This window comes from Oncorhynchus keta, chromosome 4 (assembly GCF_023373465.1).
Source record: "Oncorhynchus keta strain PuntledgeMale-10-30-2019 chromosome 4, Oket_V2, whole genome shotgun sequence".
Taxonomy (NCBI): domain Eukaryota; kingdom Metazoa; phylum Chordata; class Actinopteri; order Salmoniformes; family Salmonidae; genus Oncorhynchus; species Oncorhynchus keta.
Genome location: NC_068424.1, coordinates 12,622,887 through 12,645,666, shown reverse-complemented (window position 1 = coordinate 12,645,666; position 22,780 = coordinate 12,622,887). Strand labels below are relative to the sequence as shown.

Here is a 22,780-nt window from a genome sequence, read left to right as displayed (position 1 = left end):
CTCCAACCTAAGTGTTTGTAAACTTCCGACTTCAACTGTATGTGGAAATATTAGGGTTTGAATTACGGTCCATTTCAAAGCTGTGTGTTGTATATGTTGTATCGTGTATTGAAATGGTGGACTTTAAAACCCTGACCTGTACCACAACTATTTAACAGCAATGGCCTCACATTGGTCCCAGTGAAAATAATGTATTTGCCAAATACGTAACATTTAATTTTACTCATGACCCAATGAACATAATGCATCCCACAAATGACACATTCCATTCAGCTTCGTAATACTCTTAAAACTCATTTAAAAAAAATCAGTAGTCAATCATATTGCACTTCAATAGTAGTAACACATTGAATACGCAATGGAGAAGAGAAACGGTAGGGAGGGAGTGGATGGGATGAGAGTGTGAGTTCCATTGGAGAGGGTTTATAGACCATGGTTCATAGAGACTGGATGGAATCGTGTTTATAGTGGAAATTAAGCCAACATAACCCTGTCCTAATAATGTCATAAAAAGTTATGGCAACTGATGCCAAATTGACTGTGATGTTAGGACCCCCCAAAAATGCCTGGCTGACCTTGTGCTATTTTAGCTAGGTAACAGTATTATGTGTCATAACACCAATATAGCCCAGGGTTCCAGTAAACTGCCCCCCCCTTCAATTTCATTTCCTATTTTTCTCCTCCCCACTTCTCTTTTCTCCTATCCTCCTCCTCCCTTCTATCTTTCCTCTCGCCCAGTCTACAGGGTACTTGGATCCACACTCACAACAGAACTTGGCCCAGTCTACAGGGTACTGGGATCCACACTCACAACAGAACTTGGCCCAGTCTACAGGGTACTGGGATCCACACTCACAACAGAACTTGGCCCAGTCTACAGGGTACTGGGATCCACACTCACAACAGAACTTGGCCCAGTCTACAGGGTACTGGGATCCACACTCACAACAGAACGTGGCCCAGTCTACAGGGTACTGGGATCCACACTCACAACAGAACTTGGCCCAGTCTACAGGGTACTGGGATCCACACTCACAACAGAACTTGGCCCAGTCTACAGGGTACTTGGATGGCACTCATGGCAGAACATTGTCATCATTCCACCATTATTCCACCATTATCCACCATTATCCACATCGTTGTCGCGTTTAGCATCGTTCCTGAAGGGGAGAAAGGCAAAGAGAGCGACAGAGAGGGCAACCACTGCAGAGGTTTAATTATGCTGAACAATACCACAAGAGATCAGTATTCATTCTCCAGACTTGGAGTTGTATAACACTTCATCAAAATCATCACACACACAATACACTCCCAGTCACTCAGACAGGCCCTTTCCTACCTGGAGTTGGAGTTGTCTGCTTTCCTGTTTTGTTGAGTCCCCCTGCTGACAGACAGTTCTTCACAGAGCCATAGGAACCTTCTGGACGGGGCTTACCTCCAACACTGAGAGGAGGAGTAAGGAGGAGGGACAGAATGAAAGGAGAAGGAATGAAAGGAGAAGGAATGGGGGAAAGAAGGAAGAACAGGGAATAGTTTTTGCTGGTGGTCTTACATTTATATTGACAGGATTTATTGGCGCGTGCGTGCGTGTGTGTGTTTTAACCCTAAAGGAGGACTAGTCAGGCCAGACACAGCAGTGAGATTAGGAGAGTAACCAGAAGGGGCTCTCCTCACTGATCCTGCAGAGGGAACCTTAATGGATGGGATCCCTATAGGGAGGAGAGAGAAAAGGAGAATAGAGGAGAGGGGGGATGAGGACAGGAAAGGAGGAGCGAGATAGGAGGTGAGGAGATAAGGGGAGAGAGAAGGTGAGGGGAGAGATGAGGAGTGGAGAGAAGAGGTGCAGAGATAAGGGGAGAGCTTAGAGAGGACGAGATATGAGGAGAGCGGAGAGAGGAAGGGAGATGAGGAGGGCGGAGAGAGGAAGGGAGATGAGAGGAGGGCGGAGAGAGGAAGGGAGATGAGAGGAGACGGGAAGGGAGATGAGAGGAGAGAGGAAGGGAGATGAGAGGAGGGCGGAGAGAGGAAGGGAGATGAGAAGAGAGAGGAAGGGAGATGAGAAGAGAGCGGAGAGAGGAAAGGAGATGAGAGGAGAGAGGAAGGGAGATGAGAGGAGAGAGGAAGGGAGATGAGAAGAGAGCGGAGAGAGGAAAGGAGATGAGAGGAGAGAGGAAGGGAGATGAGAGGAGAGAGGAGAGAGGAAAGGAGATGAGAGGAGGGCGGAAGGGAGATGAGAGGAGAGAGGAAGGGAGATGAGAGGAGAGAGGAGAGAGGAAGGGAGATGAGAAGAGAGAGGAAGGGAGATGAGAGGAGAGAGGAAGGGAGATGAGATGAGAGAGGAAGGGAGATGAGAGGAGAGAGGAGAGAGGAAGGGAGATGAGAAGAGAGAGGAAGGGAGATGAGAGGAGAGAGGAAGGGAGATGAGAAGAGAGAGGAAGGGAGATGAGAGGAGAGAGGAAGGGAGATGAGATGAGAGAGGAAGGGAGATGAGAGGAGAGAGGAGAGAGGAAGGGAGATGAGAAGAGAGAGGAGATGAGAAGAGAGAGGAAGGGAGATGAGAGGAGAGAGGAAGGGAGATGAGATGAAATCGGAGAGAGGAAGGGAGATGAGAGGAGAGAGGAAGGGAGATGAGAGGAGAGAGGAAGGGAGATGAGAGGAGAGAGGAAGGGAGATGAGATGAGAGAGGACGGGAGATGAGAGGAGGGCGGAGAGGTAAGGAGATGAGAGGAGAGAGGAAGGGAGATGAGAGGAGAGAGGAAGGGAGATGAGAGGAGAGAGGAAGGGAGATGAGAGGAGAGAGGAAGGGAGATGAGAGGAGAGAGGAAAGGAGATGAGAGGAGAGAGGAGAGAGGAAGGGAGATGAGAGGAGAGAGGAAGGGAGATGAGAGGAGAGCGGAGTGAGGAAGGGAGATGAGAGGAGAGAGGAAAGGAGATGAGAGGAGAGTGGAAGGGAGATGAGAGGAGAGAGGAAGGGAGATGAGAGGAGAGAGGAAGGGAGATGAGAGGAGAGAGGAAGGGAGATGAGAGCAGAGAGGAAGGGAGATGAGAGGAGAGAGGAAGGGAGATGAGAGCAGAGAGGAAGGAAGATGAGAGGAGAGAGGAAGGGAGATGAGAGGAAAGGAGATGAGAGGAGAGAGGAAGGGAGATGAGAGGAGAGAGGAAGGGAGATGAGAGCAGAGAGGAAGGGAGATGAGAGGAGAGCGGAGAGAGGAAAGGAGATGAGAGGAGAGAGGAAGGGAGATGAGAGGAGAGAGGAAGGGAGATGAGAGCAGAGAGGAAGGGAGATGAGAGGAGAGAGGAAGGGAGATGAGAGGAGAGAGGAAAGGAGATGAGAGGAGAGTGGAAGGGAGATGAGAGGAGAGAGGAAGGGAGATGAGAGGAGAGAGGAAGGGAGTTGAGAGGAGAGAGGAAGGGAGATGAGAGGAGATGAGGGGAGATGAGAGGAGATGAGAGGAGAGAGGAAGGGAGTTGAGAGGAGAGAGGAAGGGAGATGAGAGGAGATGAGAGGAGAGGAAGGGAGTTGAGAGGAGAGAGGAAGGGAGAGGAGAGAAGATGGGGGATGAGGACAGGAAAGGAGGAGAGCGGAGAGAGGAAGGGAGATGAGAGTAGAGCGGAGAGAGGAAGGGAGATGAGAGGAGAGCGGAGAGAGGAAGGGAGATGAGAGGAGAAAGGGAGATGAGAGGAGAGAGGAAGGGAGATAAGAGGAGAGAGGAAAGGAGATGAGAGGAGAGTGGAAGGGAGATGAGAGGAGAGAGGAAAGGAGATGAGAGGAGATAGGAAAGGAGATGAGAGTAGAGTGGAAAGGAGATGAGAGTAGAGTGGAAGGGAGATGAGAGGAGAGCGGAGAGAGGAAGGGAGATGAGAGGAGAGAGGAAGGGAGATGAGAGGAGAGAGGAAAGGAGATGAGAGGAGAGTGGAAGGGAGATGAGAAGAGAGAGGAAGGGAGTTGAGAGGAGAGAGGAAGGGAGATGAGAGGAGATGAGAGGAGATGAGATGAGAGGAGATGAGAGGAGAGAGGAAGGGAGTTGAGAGGAGAGAGGAAGGGAGAGGAGAGAAGAGTGGAAGGGAGATGAGAGGAGAGCGGAGAGAGGAAGGGAGATGAGAGGAGAGAGGAAGGGAGATGAGAGGAGAGAGGAAAGGAGATGAGAGGAGAGTGGAAGGGAGATGAGAAGAGAGAGGAAGGGAGATGAAGGGAGATGAGAGGAGAGCGGAGAGAGGAAGGGAGATGAGAGGAGAGAGGAAGGGAGATGAGAGGAGAGAGGAAAGGAGATGAGAGGAGAGTGGAAGGGAGATGAGAGGAGAGCGGAGAGAGGAAGGGAGATGAGAGGAGAGAGGAAAGGTGATAAGAGGAGAGCGGAAGTGAGATGAGAGGAGACCGGAGAGAGGAAAGGAGATGAGAGGAGAGAGGAAGGGAGATGAGAGGAGAGAGGAAGGGAGATGAGAGGAGAGAGGAATGGAGATGAGAGGAGAGAGGAAAGGAGATGAGAGGAGAGTGGAAGGGAGATGAGAAGAGAGAGGAAGGGAGATGAGAGGAGAGAGGAAGGGAGATGAGATGAGAGCGGAGAGAGGAAGGGAGATGAGAGGAGAGAGGAAGGGAGATGAGAGGAGAGAGGAAAGGAGATGAGAGGAGAGTGGAAGGGAGATGAGAAGAGAGAGGAAGGGAGATGAGAGGAGAGAGGAAGGGAGATGAGATGAGAGTGGAGAGAGGAAGGGAGATGAGAGGAGAGAGGAAGGGAGATGAGAGGAGAGAGGAAAGGAGATGAGAGGAGAGTGGAAGGGAGATGAGAGGAGAGCGGAGAGAGGAAGGGAGATGAGAGGAGAGCGGAAGGGAGATGAGAGGAGAGCGGAAAGGAGATAAGAGGAGACCGGAAGGGAGATGAGAGGAGACCGGAGAGAGGAAGGGAGATGAGAGGAGAGAGGAAGGGAGATGAGAGGAGAGAGGAAGGGAGATGAGAGGAGAGAGGAAGGGAGAGGAGAGAAGATGGGGGATGAGGACAGGAAAGGAGGAGAGCGGAGAGAGGAAGGGAGATGAGAGTAGAGCGGAGAGAGGAAGGGAGATGAGAGGAGAGCGGAGAGAGGAAGGGAGATGAGAGGAGAAAGGGAGATGAGAGGAGAGAGGAAGGGAGATGAGAGGAGAGAGGAAAGGAGATGAGAGGAGAGTGGAAGGGAGATGAGAGGAGAGAGGAAAGGTGATAAGAGGAGAGCGGAAGTGAGATGAGAGGAGACCGGAGAGAGGAAAGGAGATGAGAGGAGAGAGGAAGGGAGATGAGAGGAGAGAGGAAGGAGATGAGAGGAGAGAGGAATGGAGATGAGAGGAGAGAGGAAAGGAGATGAGAGGAGAGTGGAAGGGAGATGAGAGGAGAGAGGAAGGGAGATGAGAGGAGAGAGGAAGGGAGATGAGAGGAGAGCGGAGAGAGGAAGGGAGATGAGAGGAGAGAGGAAGGGAGATGAGAGGAGAGAGGAAAGGAGATGAGAGGAGAGTGGAAGGGAGATGAGAGGAGAGTGGAAGGGAGATGAGAAGAGAGAGGAAGGGAGATGAGAGGAGAGAGGAAGTGAGATGAGAGGAGAGAGGAAAGGAGATGAGAGGAGAGTGGAAGGGAGATGAGAGGAGAGCGGAGAGAGGAAGGGAGATGAGAGGAGAGCGGAAGGGAGATGAGAGGAGAGCGGAAAGGAGATAAGAGGAGACCGGAAGGAGATGAGAGGAGACCGGAGAGAGGAAGGGAGATGAGAGGAGAGAGGAAGGGGAGATGAGAGGAGAGAGGGAAGGGAGAGGAGAGATGGGGGATGAGGACAGGAAAGGAGGAGAGCGGAGAGAGGAAGGGAGATGAGAGTAGAGCGGAGAGAGGAAGGGAGATGAGAGGAGAGCGGAGAGAGGAAGGGAGATGAGAGGAGAAAGGGAGATGAGAGGAGAGAGGAAGGGAGATGAGAGGAGAGAGGAAAGGAGATGAGAGGAGAGTGGAAGGGAGATGAGAGGAGAGAGGAAGGGAGATGAGAGGAGAGAGGAAGGGAGATGAGAGGAGAGAGGAAGGGAGATGAGAGGAGAGAGGAAAGGAGATGAGAGGAGAGAGGAAAGGAGATGAGAGTAGAGTGGAAGGGAGATGAGAGGAGAGCGGAGAGAGGAAGGGAGATGAGAGGAGAGAGGAAGGGAGATGAGAGGAGAGATGAAAGGAGATGAGAGGAGAGTGGAAGGGAGATGAGAAGAGAGAGGAAGGGAGATGAGAGGAGAGAGGAAGGGAGATGAGAGGAGAGCGGAGAGAGGAAGGGAGATGAGAGGAGAGAGGAAGGGAGATGAGAGGAGAGAGGAAAGGAGATGAGAGGAGAGTGGAAGGGAGATGAGAAGAGAGAGGAAGGGAGATGAGAGGAGAGAGGAATGGAGATGAGATGAGAGCGGAGAGAGGAAGGGAGATGAGAGGAGGGAGGAAGGGAGATGAGAGGAGAGAGGAAAGGAGATGAGAGGAGAGTGGAAGGGAGATTAGAGGAGAGCGGAGAGAGGAAGGGAGATGAGAGGAGAGAGGAAAGGTGATAAGAGGAGAGCGGAAGTGAGATGAGAGGAGACCGGAGAGAGGAAGGGAGATGAGAGGAGAGAGGAAGGGAGATGAGAGGAGAGAGGAAGGGAGATGAGAGGAGAGAGGAAGGGAGATGAGAGGAGAGAGGAAAGGAGATAAGAGGAGAGCGGAAGGGAGATGAGAGGAGACCGGAGAAAGGAAGGGAGATGAGAGGAGAGAGGAAGGGAGATGAGAGGAGAGAGGAAAGGAGATGAGAGGAGAGTGGAAGGGAGATGAGAAGAGAGAGGAAGGGAGATGAGAGGAGAGAGGAAGGGAGATGAGATGAGAGCGGAGAGAGGAAGGGAGATGAGAGGAGAGAGGAAGGGAGATGAGAGGAGAGAGGAAAGGAGATGAGAGGAGAGTGGAAGGGAGATGAGAGGAGACCGGAGAAAGGAAGGGAGATGAGAGGAGAGAGGAAGGGAGATGAGAGGAGAGAGGAAGGGAGATGAGAGGAGAGAGGAAGGGAGATGAGAGGAGAGAGGAAGGGAGATGAGAGGAGAGAGGAAGGGAGATGAGAGGAGAGAGGAAGGGAGATGAGAGGAGAGAGGAAGGGAGATGAGAGGAGAGAGGAACGGAGATGAGAGGAGAGCGGAAGGGAGATGAGAGGAGAGAGGAAAGGAGATGAGAGGAGCGGTGAGAAGAGGGGACGAGACAAGAGGAGGAGACGAGGGGATATAGAAGGTGAGGAGATGAGGAGGTGCTGAGAGAGGAAAGGAAGAGAGAGGAGAGGAGAGGAGAGGAGAGGAGAGGAGAGGAGAGGAGAGGAGAGGAGAGGAGAGGAGAGGAGAGGAGAGGAGAGAGGAAGGAGATGAGAGGAGAGGAGAGAGGAAGGGAGATGAGAGGAGAGAGGAAGGGAGATGAGAGGATGTGAAATAACCTCTGGGTTACACAAATATCTCTACCATCATCTTACTGTGAGGACCAGCGTGTGTGTGCTTGTGTGTGTGTTACCGGAGTGCTGGGCCAGGCCAGATCTCTGGGGTAAACAGGAGGAAGAGTAGGACACAGCAGGAGAGTTGGCCTTCTTCACAGAAGAACTGTGGAGATTGCATGTGTGCCCACACCCACACCCACACCATTCTATTCTGTGCATGGCTCACACACTTAAAAGAACCGTTAAACACTCATACCCATGAGTCAGTGCTGTCCTTCACTCATACCCATGAGTCAGTGCTGTCCTTCACTCATACCCATGAGTCAGTGCTGTCCTTCACTCATACCCATGAGTCAGTGCTGTCCTTCACTCATACCCATGAGTCAGTGCTGTCCTTCACTCATACCCATGAGTCAGTGCTGTCCTTCACTCATACCCATGAGTCAGTGCTGTCCTTCACTCATACCCATGAGTCAGTGCTGTCCTTCACTCATACCAATGTGTCAGTGCTGTTCTTCACTCATACCCATGAGTCAGTGCTGTCCTTCACTCATACCCATGAGTCAGTGTTGTCCTTCACTCATACCCATGAGTCAGTGCTGTTCTTCAATCATACCCATGAGTCAGTGCTGTCCTTCACTCATACCCATGTGTCAGTGCTGTCCTTCACTCATACCCATGAGTCAGTGCTGTCCTTCACTCATACCCATGAGTCAGTGCTGTCCTTCACTCATACCCATGAGTCAGTGCTGTCCTTCACTCATACCCATGAGTCAGTGCTGTCCTTCACTCATACCCATGAGTCAGTGCTGTCCTTCACTCATACCCATGAGTCAGTGCTGTCCTTCACTCATACCCATGTGTCAGTGCTGTCCTTCACTCATACCAAAGTGTCAGTGCTGTCCTTCACTCATACCCATGTGTCAGTGCTGTCCTTCACTCATACCAAAGTGTCAGTGCTGTCCTTCACTCATACCAAAGTGTCAGTGCTGTCCTTCCTATCTGTGTGCGTGCAGCTCCTTACATAATTGAATGTGTCTGCTGCATTCTCACTGAACCGCCGCTGGCAGGATGGACACTGGACATAATCTGAAACAACACAATCACACAGTTCTCAGACTAACTTTGCTTTACAGCGCTCAGCCGTGAGGCTGAGGCAAGCTGCAATGCATGCAGGAGGAAGCAGTGGAGACAGAGAGAGGAAGCAGTGGAGACAGAGAGAGGAAGCAGTGGAGACAGAGAGAGGAAGCAGTGGAGACAGAGAGAGGAAGCAGTGGAGACAGAGAGAGGAAGCAGTAGAGACAGAGAGAGGAAGCAGTGGAGACAGAGAGAGGAAGCAAACAGAGAGAGGAAGCAGTGGAGACAGAGAGAGGAAGCAAGCAGAGAGAGGAAGCAGTGGAGACAGAGAGAGGAAGCAGTGGAGACAGAGAGTGGAAGCAGTGGAGACAGAGAGAGGAAGCAAGCAGAGAGAGGAAGCAGTGGAGACAGAGAGAGGAAGCAAGCAGAGAGAGGAAGCAGTGGAGACAGAGAGAGGAAGCAAACAGAGAGAGGAAGCAGTGGAGACAGAGAGAGGAAGCAGTGGAGACAGAGAGAGGAAGCCGTGGAGACAGAGAGAGGAAGCAGTGGAGACGGAGAGAGGAAGCAAGCAGAGAGAGGAAGCAAGCAGAGAGAGAGAGGTTAGTACAGTGGCCCTTGGGGTTGGGGTCCCATGAGAAAATATTTATTAATCTTATGAAAAAAAGTTACCAATCAATATGAAGATCTCCACATGGGCCTAGGCCTCCTATAAACCTACAGGCCTATATTAAAATGCAAAACACCTGTTTTATCGCTAATGCTAAGTGTCAGTGTGAATCATATTTCCCCTCTTTCAGGGGTCAAACATTACAATTGTAAAGCTAATAGGCTGTTTGTTGATGGACTGAGGTGAATGAACCTACAGCAGCCAAGGTGACAATGGCTGTGGTCATTTTGGCTTGTTTTTGCTGTTCTCCAAACAGCACATTAATTTTGATTTCTTTTTTTATTGTATAGAAAAGCACTACAACCCTGGTTATAGCCCTGATCCTGTTGCCATGTCACTTTCCACCACCGACAGAGCCTTCGCAAAATATTCAGACCCCTTTACTTTTCCCACATTTTGGTTACAGTCTTAATGATTTCATTTTTTTCATCCCTCATCAATCTACACCCAATACCCCATAATGACAAAGCAAAAATAGGTAGACATTTTTGCTAATTATATATAGAGAGGAATATATATATATATATATACATACATATACATATAAAATGAAACATCACATTTACATGAGTATTCAGACCCTTTACTCAGTACTTTGTTGAAGCACCTTTGACAGTGATTACAGCCTCAAGTCTTCTTGGGTTTGACGCTACAAGCGTTGAACACCTGTATTTGGGGAGTTTCTCCCATTCGTCTCTGCAGAACCTGTCAAGCTCTGTCAGGTTGGATGGGGAGTCCTCTTTACCAGTACTTTAGGTCTTCCTGGACGCTGAGATTTACCACTAGTGACAGAAGTGGTTTGGCATCATACCACTTCACGGTTGGTCACATGACACTCGCAGTCAACTCATATCTGGTTACAGCTCAGATCACACGCTTGTATCCCTCAGTGATTAAACTGGGTTTAATACAGACGACACTGTATATGCACATCAAATAAGTGGATGCTCCCTTTAAAGTGCAGTGCAGTTCACCAGTCACAATTCAAACACATTATCTCCTCTAGATATCTGCATGCTCCGGGTTTAGTATGGTCATTAAAAAGGACAGTACCAAGACATTGCATTTACCATAATGTTTAAGCACCTGCAAGCCAAAGAATGCATTTTTTTCAAGCCCTGGAGAATAGTGACAGTGAATTAGATTCCTAAATGTGCTGTCAGGCAGCGTGGCTAGCTCAGTTAGCTGTCAGGCAGCGTGGCTAGCTCAGTTAGTTGTCAGGCAGCGTGGCTAGCTCAGTTAGTTGTCAGGCAGCGTGGCTAGCTCAGTTAGTTGTCAGGCAGCGTGGCTAGCTCAGTTAGTTGTCAGGCAGCGTGGCTAGCTCAGTTAGCTGTCAGGCAGCGTGGCTAGCTCAGTTAGCTGTCAGGCAGCGTGGCTAGCTCAGTTAGTTGTCAGGCAGCGTGGCTAGCTCAGTTAGTTGTCAGGCAGCGTGGCTAGCTCAGTTAGTTGTCAGGCAGCGTAGCTAGCTCAGTTAGCTGTCAGGTTAGTGTAGCTAGCTCAGTTAGATGTCAGGCAGCGTGGCTAGCTCAGTTAGTTGTCAGGCAGCGTGGCTAGCTCAGTTAGCTGTCAGGTTAGTGTAGCTAGCTCAGTTAGATGTCAGGCAGCGTGGCTAGCTCAGTTAGTTGTCAGGCAGCGTGGCTAGCTCAGTTAGTTGTCAGGCAGCGTGGCTAGCTCAGTTAGATGTCAGGCAGCATAGCTAGCTCAGTTCGCTGTCAGGTTAGTGTTGCTAGCTCAGTTAGCTGTCAGGTTAGCATAGCGGGTCTACCAGAAGTTAAGAGTTATAGGAGGAAGATATATAGTGTGTGCAACTAATATTGTAATTTGTTGAGTGCATGGAAGGGATTACACGTGGAAGGCATTGATAAGGGGAGGGGTGGAGATCGTAGAAACTAACAATGTCACTGAGGGAGAGAGGGTCATGTACAGTTGAAGTTGGAAGTTTGCATACACTTATGTTGGAGTCATTAAAACTAATTTTTCTACCACTCCACAAATTTCTTGCTAACAAACTATAGTTTTGAGAAGTCAGTTAGGACATCTACTTTGTGCATGACACAAGTAATTTTTCCAACAAGTGTTTACAGACAGATTATTTCACTTGTAAATCACTGTTACACAATTCCAGTGGGTCATACACTAAGTTCACATATGTACCTTTAAACAACTTGGAAAATTTCAGAAAAATATGTCATGGCTTTAGAAGCTTCTTATAGGCTAATTGACATAATTTGAGTCAGTTGGAGGTGTACCTGTGGATGTATTTCAAGGCCTACCTTCAAACTCAGTGCCTCTTTGCTTGACATCATGGGAAAATCAAAAGAAATCACTCAATATCTCAGAAAAAAAATAGAACTGTTTGGCCAAAATGACCATTGTTGTGTTTGGAGGGAAAAAGGGGAGGCTTGCAAGTCAAAGAACACCATCCCAACCGTGAAGCACGGGGGTGGCAGCATCATGGTGTGGGGGTGCTTTGCTGCAGGAGGGACTGGTGCACTTCACAAAATAGATGACAACATGAGGAAGGAAGATAGATGGCATCATGACGACGGAAAATTTCAGCTACAAGAAACGGTTGACTCAAGTTATACAATTTAAAAGCAATGCTACCAAATATTAATTGAGTATATGTAAACTTCTGACCCACTGGGAATGTGATGAAAGAAGTAAAGGCTGAAATAAATCACTGTCTACTATTATTCTGACATTTAACATTCTTAAAATAAAGTGGTGATCCTAACTGATCCATGACAGGGATTTTTTACTAGGACTAAATGTCAGGAATTAATGAAAAACTTAGTGTAAATGTATTTGGCTAGGGTGTATGTAAACTTCCAACTTCAACTGTACGTTAAATTGTCTTTTTTTAAAGATATTGATGAGTTAGTTCATTAAGATTCTGAAAATAAAAAGGGGCTTCTTCTATAGAAATAGGTCAGGCCTCTTGCTTACTACTACAAAGCAGATAAATCAATCTGTTCCTAGGCTATTGTGAAATCATCTATATGAATGCAGCTGCCACTTCATTAAAGCGTTTAGTTGCATTTGACCATAGAGCCCTTTGTTTTATTATGGGTGCTGGTTCAGTACACATCCCTGCATTGTCTATCATAAAGTAGGCTGACCCTCTGAGGTCAAGTAGGTCAATTCGTTTCTCTCTTTGCCTTTATAAAGCTCTTTGACATACTGGAAACTCCGTCTGTAGCTAACATCTACAATAACCATTAGACGTAGGAGTCAGAGTTATCACACACAGTCTCAGGGATTGTTAAGTCTGGAAATGTCTTTGGTCTGTACATAGTTAGGTAAATCAGCTCTTTGCCCATTACTTGTGGAATAATCTCCAAGCTTCTCTAAACATTTATGTTTTGGTGTCTCTAGGTTAATTCACACTGCTGAATGAGGCCTATTACAACTTACTTACAAAACCTTTCAAAGCATTTGTTAAACCGTTCAGTCATGGATGTATGTAAACCTATTTAATACATATTGCTTGTTACAGAAGACTACTGTTGTACATTGAATAGCCATTCATCCCCGTTACACCTTCTTGATGTGATGGTTCTCTATGTCTGTACATGTTTATAATCCACATAGTGTGAATAGTGGTTTCCATAAAGTTATTACCCCCCTAAACCTGAAATTACCTTTATGATCATTCTTACCACTATCACTTTGGGGTTCTTATCCCCCTCTTTCAGAATCCTATCACTTTGGGGTTCTAATCCCCCTCTTTCAGAATCCTATTACTTTGGGGTTCTAATCCCCCTCTTTCAGAATCCTATTACTTTGGGGTTCTAATCCCCCTCTTTCAGAATCCTATCACTTTGGGGTTCTAATCCCCCTCTTTCAGAATCCTATTACTTTGGGGTTCTAATCCCCCTCTTTCAGAATCCTATCACTTTGGGGTTCTAATCCCCCTCTTTCAGAATCCTATCACTTTGGGGTTCTAATCCCCCTCTTTCAGAATCCTATCACTTTGGGGTTCTAATCCCCCTCTTTCAGAATCCTATCACTTTGGGGTTCTAATCCCCCTCTTTCAGAATCCTATCACTTTGGGGTTCTAATCCCCCTCTTTCAGAATCCTATCACTGTGAACACATATTTATCCCTAAACCTCCCACAATAAACTATTGTTATTCTCAATGACCTTACTGCCAATATCAACGTTTTATACATAGCTAAATACACTGGTGACAATTTGCATGTCTTTCATTATGCAAACATTTGTTTATTAGAATATATTTCTCATTAAGAATAATGTTGTTTTAATTATATATGGGTCATGCTTTGCTTTGGTCATGTGTTCTCTTATGGGTCAATGATTTTAATTATAATATAGAAATTATGTTCTTGGCTCAATTACTTAAAAGTGCATGTGGTCCCACCCCTTCCATGTGTTCCCAGGTGCATATTTGGGAGCCCATATACATTCAGGGTGTAAGGCTTACTAGTTATGGCAAACGTTAAGAAGACCTGGTTGTTGTAACAAAAACAAAACTAAAAATTAAATAAATAAAAAACAGCAACATTTTATACTTTGACCACATCTTTTCACATACGCTTTAAGTCTTTTTAATTTACTACATTGATTGGCTCCCGCCATTGGAAGCTCTGTGCATGTACAAAGAAAAATAACACAATTCAACCATTGCTGGATGGCAACAAACATAATGACATTGCCAGTAGTCATGTTAAGGTTTTCAATGTTTTATTGGTGGGGTTTTATTGGTGGGGTTTTATTGTTGGGGTTTTATTGGTGGGGTTTTATTGGTGGGGTTTATGGATTTGCATGTGGCTGTGCATTATATGATGCCTACATGGGAAAGAGAATCTGATCATGCCTATTCATATTCATGACCAATTCTTGATCTAAAAAGGTACACAACTGTTATGGGGTTAATTCCACAACTGTTGCATTGCTTGGTCGTGTATTGGCATGGTATGAGACAACATAAATAATACAATTTAAGTAAAGTCAGAAATAAACAGTAAAAATAAACAGTATTATCCTAAATTGAGAGATGAATAAAAAAAAAGTGTTATCACATCAACATCTTTCAGAATTTACCTGTTCAGTATAGAATGACACATGTACAGATTATATTGCAACTTTTTGTGTTTTGTCTTAATGATTGCTCTTTAGTAAATAGGAAACTCAACCGTGTGTTGGTCCGAGAAACATTAACTAGATATATGTTTTATGTTTGTGAAACCTTGAAATGAATACAATGAGCAGTGATTTTGTAACAGTTTTGAATGGGTAATTGTATCAAATATATAGCATTGTATGTTTGAATTAGCGCTCATATAAACTGTTTTCATCACGGCCTTGTAAACCCGTTCTTGTAAATTGGAGCTGCTGTAGGTGATTGTCTGGGGCTGCTGTACAGATTTGAGCACTTGACAAGACGGTGACATTTCTGGGTACATCTCACCTGTAACATAATAATAAAGATATTATATTATTTATTATTATTATTATTATATATTATAAGATTTTTTATAATAACACAAATCTGTAAATCAACCAAATGTATTTCTTAAAAGCCCTTTTTGCATCAGCAGTTGCCACAAAGTGTTTTACAGATACCCAGTCTAAAAACCTACGACCCATCAATGCATATCCCGAAGCACAGCATCTAGGAAACACTCCCTACAAGTCATACACCTAGGATTAAAACTAGAGAGGAACCATGCTCCAAGGGCTGTGCTGAGTGGACGTTTAGGAGTACATGTGCCCCTTGTTGTTATTCAAGATGTTCCAACGATCATAGATGACCAATCAGGGTTATATAATAACCAGGGTGGCTATAGAGGGGGAAAAAGTTCAACACTCAGCAGTGAGTAAGAGGGCAGAAGCTATTGTTTACAAACAGTATGAATAAAAACAATGGCTACTGATTCATGGCTAAATAGCCTTCATTTAAAAAAATAAAAAAAGACATGTCAATGAAATCAATTAAAACAAATCATTCTTAAATAATATATATCTATATACAAACATCACATTGAATATTCAACTCACCTTCAAAAAGCTCCATGAGGAAGGGAGGATTCCCAGATGATCGTTTAGCTGTTCTGTCTTCATGCTGCTCTGGGCTGATGGCTGTTGGAGAGGGGAGGGGCAGTCGAGTGAGCTGGGGCCTTTTATGGCCCTGCCTCTGGGGGCCTGTCTTCATGCTGCTCTGGGCTGATGGCTGTTGGAGAGGGGAGGGGCAGTCGAGTGAGCTGGGGCCTTTTATGGCCCTGCCTCTGGGGGCCTGTCTTCATGCTGCTCTGGGCTGATGGCTGTTGGAGAGGGGAGGGGCAGTCGAGTGAGCTGGGGCCTTTTATGGCCCTGCCTCTGGGGGCCTGTCTTCATGCTGCTCTGGGCTGATGGCTGTTGGAGAGGGGAGGGGCAGTCGAGTGAGCTGGGGCCTTTTATGGCCCTGCCTCTGGGAGCCTGTCCATTTGTGACATAATGAGTGAAAAAGGGCCGACCTGTAAGATATTTTGTGCTACAAACATACTTATATATATATATATATTTTTTTTTTTTACCATTCAGGGATCTACTATCAAACAGTCATGAAATCATTAAAAAATGGAATGTCTACACTAAAGAATGTGAATTTGCCCCCCAAGGCCCACCCATGGCTGTGCCCCTGCCCAGTCATGGCTGTGCCCCTGCCCACCAATGGCTGTGCCCCTGCCCACCCATGGCTGTGCCCCTGCCCACCCATGGCTGTGCCCCTGCCCACCCATGGCTGTGCCCCTGCCCACCCATGGCTGTGCCCCCCAAGGCCCACCCATGGCTGTGCCCCCGCCCACCCATGGCTGTGCCCCCCAAGGCCCACCCATGGCTGTGCCCCCCAAGGCCCACCCATGGCTGTGCCCCCCAAGGCCCACCCATGGCTGTGCCCCTGCCCAGTCATGTGAAATCCATAGAATAGGCCCTAATGAATTCATTTCAATTGACTGATTTCCTGATATGCTATAAGTCAGTCAAATCATTGATATTTTTGGTTTATATTTTTGTTCAGTATATGCGTTTTGACCATGACAGTTTACAATCTAAAGTAAAACCAGTCATTTAGTTAGTATCCTCAAGTTATTCAACAGCCACACCATTCATTACCAGATTCCACTGAGGTCTAAAAATGTGTGAATGATTTGTACCAAATACAATGCTCTTCAGGACCAGTTTATTACTGGCCACCCATTCCAAAACAGACTGCAACTCTATGTTAAGGGTTTCATTGACTTCATGAGGTGTGGTTGCTGATGTGTATCTGGTTAAATAAATCAGCATCATCAGCATCAGGACACATGCTTTGTTTATTGCCAGTGGTAGGTCATTGGTCAAAAATAGAAAAAAAGAGTAGATGGGCTTTTGACATTAGAGAAGCTTCAATTAAAGAAAACACTAAGTTCAATTAGAAAGATAGCTCTGAATCCATGATATTGCAGAGGTAGAAAAGCTTTTTAAAAAAAACACACATTCCAACAACCGGTTATGGTCAATAATCATCAGTAATTTGTGTCGATACCGTACATGTTGAGTGCCCTTCTCTATAAGCTTGCTGAAAGTCTGTAGTTAATTAGTTTACAGAGAAATAGCATTCTATTTGGTCAAACACACGCAAGCTGATACGTCTGCTGTTAGAACCAGTGACTTTAGCTTCCCTCCAGCCCTGAGGACAAAGACTTTCCTCTAGGCTCAGATAAACCTTATGACAGACAGGAGTGGCAATAGAGCCAGCAACCATCCTCAGTATCTTTCCATCTACGTTGTCAATGCCAGGAGGTTTGTCATTATTGATCAATAATAATTTACTTACTTTACAAAATTCAACTTTCAATGCTTTTCTTACATGATTTGTTTTTCCATTTATGCATGAGTACAATGGCTCACTGCAATTCCTGCCTAAGTTTGCCCACAATGAAATAATCATTAAAAGAATTGGCCACATCAAATGGTTGTGTGATGAATAATCTGATTCAATGAAAGATGGAGTTGAACTGGTCTTTCTGCCCATAATATAATTTAAAGTAGTTAACATTCTTTATATCATTGATCTTGGCTTCATAAAACAGTTTATTCTTCTTTGTGTTGAGTTTAGTCACATTTCTCAATTTGCTAGTTAGATCTGCAACCAGACTTAATAGCCACTCCTTTTGCCCCATCTCTTTCAACCATATACTTTTTACATTCCTCATCAATCCATGGAGCCTTAACAGTTCTAACAGTTTCTTAATAGGTGCATGTTCATCAATAATTGAAAGAAGCCATTTCATAATTTCATCAAGTGCAGCGTCTGGATGCTCCTCATTAATCACATCAGACCAACAAATATTTTTAACATCATCCACATAAGAGTCACAGAAAACTATTTTGTATGATCTCTTACACACTATTTTAGGCCCAGCTGTAGGAACTTTGGCTTTCCTGTATATAGCCACTATATTGTGATCACTGCATCCAATGGGTACAGATACAGCTTCAGAACAAAGTTCTACAGTATTAGTAAAAATGTGATCAATACATGTGGATGATCTTGTCCCTGTAGTGTTTGTAAACACCCTGGTAGGTTGATTAATAACCTGAACCAGATTACAGGCACTGGTTACACTGAGAAGTTTCCTCTTGAGCGGACTGTCAATATTCAGGTCCCCAAGAAAGTATAACTCTCTGTTTACATCACATACATTATCAAGCATTTCACACATATGATTTAGATACGGACTGTTATCAAAAGAAAAGCAACCAAAGCAAGAGAAAAACATATACATTTCATTAATCAGTTGCTGTGTGTAAGTGTGTGTGTGTGTGACTGTGTGTGTGTGCGCTGCGGGGTCAATGCTACGAACCCATGGGCTCTCTCATCCCTTCCAAGCTTTTGGGAGGGATGGTGGACAATGAGCCTGTCATATTGGATATAAGCATAGTCCCCACGGGCTTTGGCAGCTTTCTTGACTGGGATAAGTTCTTTCCTCTTCTGCCGCACAGCTTCAGTACAGTCCTCATTGAGGAAGATATATGTTCCTCTCAAGTTCTTGGCTCTTTCCAGGACAGCTACCTTGTCCTTGAACCTCAGGAACTTGACCACTATCGGTCTGGGCTTGTCATCTGGGCCGGTGGTGGGCTCAATCGTCCTGTGGTCCCTATTCAGTTTCTCTGAGATAATTTATCTAACTTTGTCCTCAGACTCCACCCAGGTCTCAGCGTGGCAAAATCGGGCGGCGTGAGCGCGGCAAACTCGGGCGGCGCGAGCGCGGCAAACTCGGGCAGCGCAAGCGCGGGCGGCGCGGCAAACTCGGGCGGCGCGGCAAACTCGGGCGGCGCGGCAAACTCGGGCGGCGCGGGCCAGCACTACCGATGTCAGGCTACAGGCCAGCACTACCGATGTCAGGCTACAGGCCAGCACTACCGATGTCAGGCTACAGGCCAGCACTACCGATGTCAGGCTACAGGCCAGCACTACCGATGTCAGGCTACAGGCCAGCACTACCGATGTCAGGCTACAGGCCAGCACTACCGATGTCAGGCTACAGGCCAGCACTACCGATGTCAGGCTACTGTTTCTAATTATGCTTCTGACACAATAGAGCAAGATGCAGTGCCCAAAGGGCTGGGCCAATACACATTTGAATACTCTAGCTAATACACACAGCAATGATGTGTTTCATAACCACACAAATATACGTAAAATAAAGACTATTCAACTTACTTTCACAGCCCTAGTGGTGGTGGTAGAAGTTTTGACTGAAATACACAAGTGGTTTAAGGTATATAGCAAATCTGGAAACAGAAATTATACACTATATGACCAAAAGTATGTGGACACCTGCTCGTCGAACAAAATCAAGGGCATTAATATGGAGTTGGGTCTCCCCTTTGCTGCGGAGACTCTGCCACTAGAGCATTAATGAAGTTGTGCACTGATGTTGGGCGATTAGCTCTGGCTCACAGTCGGCGTTACAATTCATCCCAAAGGTGTTTGATGCGGTTGACGTCAGGGATCTGTGCAGGACAGTCAAGATCTTCCACACCGATCTCAACAAACAATTTCTGTATGGACCTTGCATTGTGCACGGGGGCGTTGTCATGCTGAAACAGGAAAGGGTCTTCCCCAAACTGTTGCCACAAAGTTGTAAGCACTGTATCGTCTAGAACGTCATTGTATGCTGTAGTGTTAAGATTTCCCATCACTGGAACTAAGGGGTCTGAATCATGAAAAACAGCCCCAGACCATTGGGGCGGCAGGGTAGCCTTGTAACCGGAAGGTTGCAAGTTCAAATCCCCGAGCTGACAAGGTACAAATCTGTCGTTCTGCCCCTGAACAGGCAGTTAACCCACTGTTCCTAGGCCGTCATTGAAAATAAGAATTTGTTCTTAACTGACTTGCCTAGTAAAATAAATAAAAATTATTCCTCCTCCATTAAACTTTATAGTTGGTACGATGCATTGGGGCAGGTAGCGTTCTCCTGGCATCCGCCAAACCCAGATTCTTCCGTCAGACTGCCAGATGGTAATTCATCATTCCAGAGAATGTATTTCCACTGCTCCAGAGTCCAATGGCAGCGAGTTTTACACCACTCCAGCCGACGCTTGGCATTGCTCATGGTGATCTTAGGCTTGTGTGCGGCTGCTCCGCCATGGAAACCCATTTCATGAAGCTCCCGACGAACAGTTATTGTGCCGAGGCAGGTTGGAACCCGGTAGTGAGTGTTGCAACAGAGGACAGACGATGTTTACCTGCTACGCGCTTTAGAACTCTGCGGTCCCATTCCGCGAGCTTGTTTTACAGTAGAGATAGCATAAATAACTGTATAAAAAACTGCACAAAATAGTTGCCTATATAGGGGAAATAATTTTAATGTCCTGAATTTGTTCAAATGCTATTTTAAACTCCAGGGTTACGTTTAGGGTTAAGGTCATGTTAGGTGTAGGGAAAATACGATGTTTAATGGTGAAATGTTTTTACTCCCCAAAAAGTGGTGAAATTTCACAAAAATACAGCTGCGTGTGTGTACGTTGATACAGTACAAAATACCCCTGACTAATCTGTGGAGGGAGTCACACCTCAACTCAGTCAGCAATACAGCAACACAATGACTAGCAGCTGCTGCTGACTCTGTCCTCCATCTGATGACAACTGCTGTGGAAATTGGCACCAAAACACAGATAGTGGTCATTATTTCATCACCGCCTCCCTTTTTTTTTAGCTACTGTAAACATGGCTACTTAACCTCACCAGTGTTTGGTAAGCATATCAAAACATAATCAATGTTTTACTCTGCTGCAGAGGGAAGGGTGTAATTATGAAGCCTGGGGGATGTGTCTATCAGTGAGACAGCTGTGGCTCATCAGACAAAGCAACATGAATCTGTACACAAATCTGTGTGTTTGTGTCTTCCCAGGACTGTAGTGTAGAAGGTCCTTCCATAGATCTTACAAGGGATGAGCTCTCCATTGGAGTGCAGAGCCTCCTCCACATCTGTACAGGAAGGAATGGATGGGGTGTTTCGTCTTCTGTACATCGCAATGTCATTTGTCGGTTTACGTGAAATGTATTTTTATCTAATTCTATTATAAATTCTCATCACAAGCTAAATGTACTCAAGTAACAAACACTATAATGCACTGGTTCAAAACAGCATAAATAACTGCATAAAATAGTTGCCTATATAGGGGAAATACATGGAAACCATGTGTTTGATACGTTTGATACCATTCCACCTATTCCGCTCCAGCCATTACCACTAGCCCGTCCTCCCAAATAAAAAGGTACCACCAACCACCTCTGGTAGAAGAGCTCAAAAAGTGACCTTTTGGACCTCAATGTCAAAATAAAAGATAGATAAGGGTTCTCAAAGATCAAATAGGGGCCCAAAGTTGACCTATTTTGCATACCCCACCATACAATGAGACATCCATGTCTTCACCATTGGAAAAAATATACAGTTGAGATTGACAACATATTAAAGCTTATATTTTAAAATGTTTAATAAAAATTGACTTTTTTTTAACCTATTAAATGTCAATTACCTAAAAACACCAATTCTTTTAAATTTCTCCATATATTTGCCTAGCCTATGTTGTAGCTTAGACCCTATTTGATATCATCTGAGATGTTTGTGTTGTGGCTGTCATCAGTTGAGACACAAGGTAGAAGTTAGGGATTCATTTGGTTTAGAAATGTATTTTCATGATAGTACACAATTGGGCAGATCATGATTGAGCGTACATTCCAGCACAGTAGGTAGCAGCATGCACTTAAAAGATTGTTTGCGGACCACTATGACACCATAGAAGGCATTCGAAGGTGGGTGGACCGGCGGCCATCTTTGTGGTAGTAATTAGAAGTGACAATTTCAGTTCAATTTAAATGTCATGCACCAGCTAAACTGCAGTGGTTGGAAGGGATAGGTCCATTTTATGAAATCTGTTTCAATGATTAAAATGAAGAGCTTGGTGTGTTTCAACCGAAGGCAGGCACAACAAACACATTAGATGAGGTTCTAAGCTACAACTTAAGCTTATATGAAGAAGAAAAAAGTAGTTTGAGAATAGAGATTAAAGGTTAAAGTAAAAAATTTTAAAGCTTTTTTTCAAGAAATTATAAAATAGTTTTGCAATCCCGTTTGTAAGCTTTTAAAGTATATCAAACTAAACTGTTTATCTTTTCCTGTGATGATGACATGGATGTCTCATGGTCTGAAAAATAGGTCAACATTGAGCACCTTCATACATGTAGGTTAAACCAGGCCCATTTTTAGGCTCTTGTTTTGGTCGTGAGATGGAATAACCTTTTATCTTGGCCAGGTCGCAGTTGTAAATGAAAACGTGTTCTCAACTGGCCTACCTGGTTATTAAATAAAGGTGAAAAAATAAATAAATGAAAACCTACCAGTAGATCAATGTTGGCTTGAAGTTTAGCATGAGGCTGCCATTCTAAGCATACATTACGTCCTTTGCTCAAGCGCTGTAGCCAACATGTAAGGCTATCAAATAGCTTCTGAGTTACCAAATAGCAATCAACTATTCAAATTCATGTAAATGCCTGCATGAAGAACAACCAGTGCCACCAATGTTATCATAACACCCTAGCTAGTCATAGACTGACTAGTCCGCCCTGTTTTGGCTTGACACAGCAAAGAACGTTTTCGGTAAAGAGAATTCCTGAAAAACAACACAAAAAAAACGACATTTATTAAACAGTAAAGTCGATAGTCCTCAATTGATTAATTACCAGCGTTAAACGTCTTACCCTTAAAACCCACCATTTCGCTTGTGTGTGTCGGTTGCTGCTGTTGCGTGAAATTGAGGTGGGTAACAACAGACTGGCTTTCTCAAACTCGGTCCTGCTTCTTGGCTGTGCCGGTCAGTATCAATTAAATGTCAATTTATGGGCTTTATTGACACGGGAAACATATGTTTACATTGCCAAAGCACGTGAAATGGATAATAAACAAATGTGAAATAAACCATTTTAAAAAAGAACAGTAAGCATTACACTGACTGCTCAGGCGCGCTTTCTTTGACACAATCTGTAGTGTTTCATTCCTAATAGTAGGCCTATAAGATATTTTTTTTATATCTGATATTGAGTCGTGTTGGAACAATTATTAGGC

At 45.4% G+C, this 22,780-nt stretch overlaps 1 long non-coding RNA gene across 5 annotated transcripts; it reads right to left on the bottom strand.

Moving 5' to 3' along the window:
* Window positions 1–198: 198 nt before the first annotated feature.
* On the bottom strand, window positions 199–22,740 carry LOC118374705 (uncharacterized). 5 transcript variants are annotated; one of them, XR_008097493.1, is made up of 6 exons: window positions 22,417–22,740; window positions 22,057–22,328; window positions 15,189–15,605; window positions 8,444–8,508; window positions 1,340–1,443; window positions 199–1,160 (listed from the first exon to the last, which is right to left on the bottom strand). It is a non-coding gene; the product is annotated as an uncharacterized LOC118374705 (long non-coding RNA). The 5 variants fall into 5 exon arrangements; XR_008097476.1 differs by having other exon boundaries at window positions 22,430–22,740; XR_008097470.1 differs by having other exon boundaries at window positions 15,189–15,542; window positions 22,430–22,740.
* Between the last annotated feature and the right edge of the window lie 40 nt (window positions 22,741–22,780).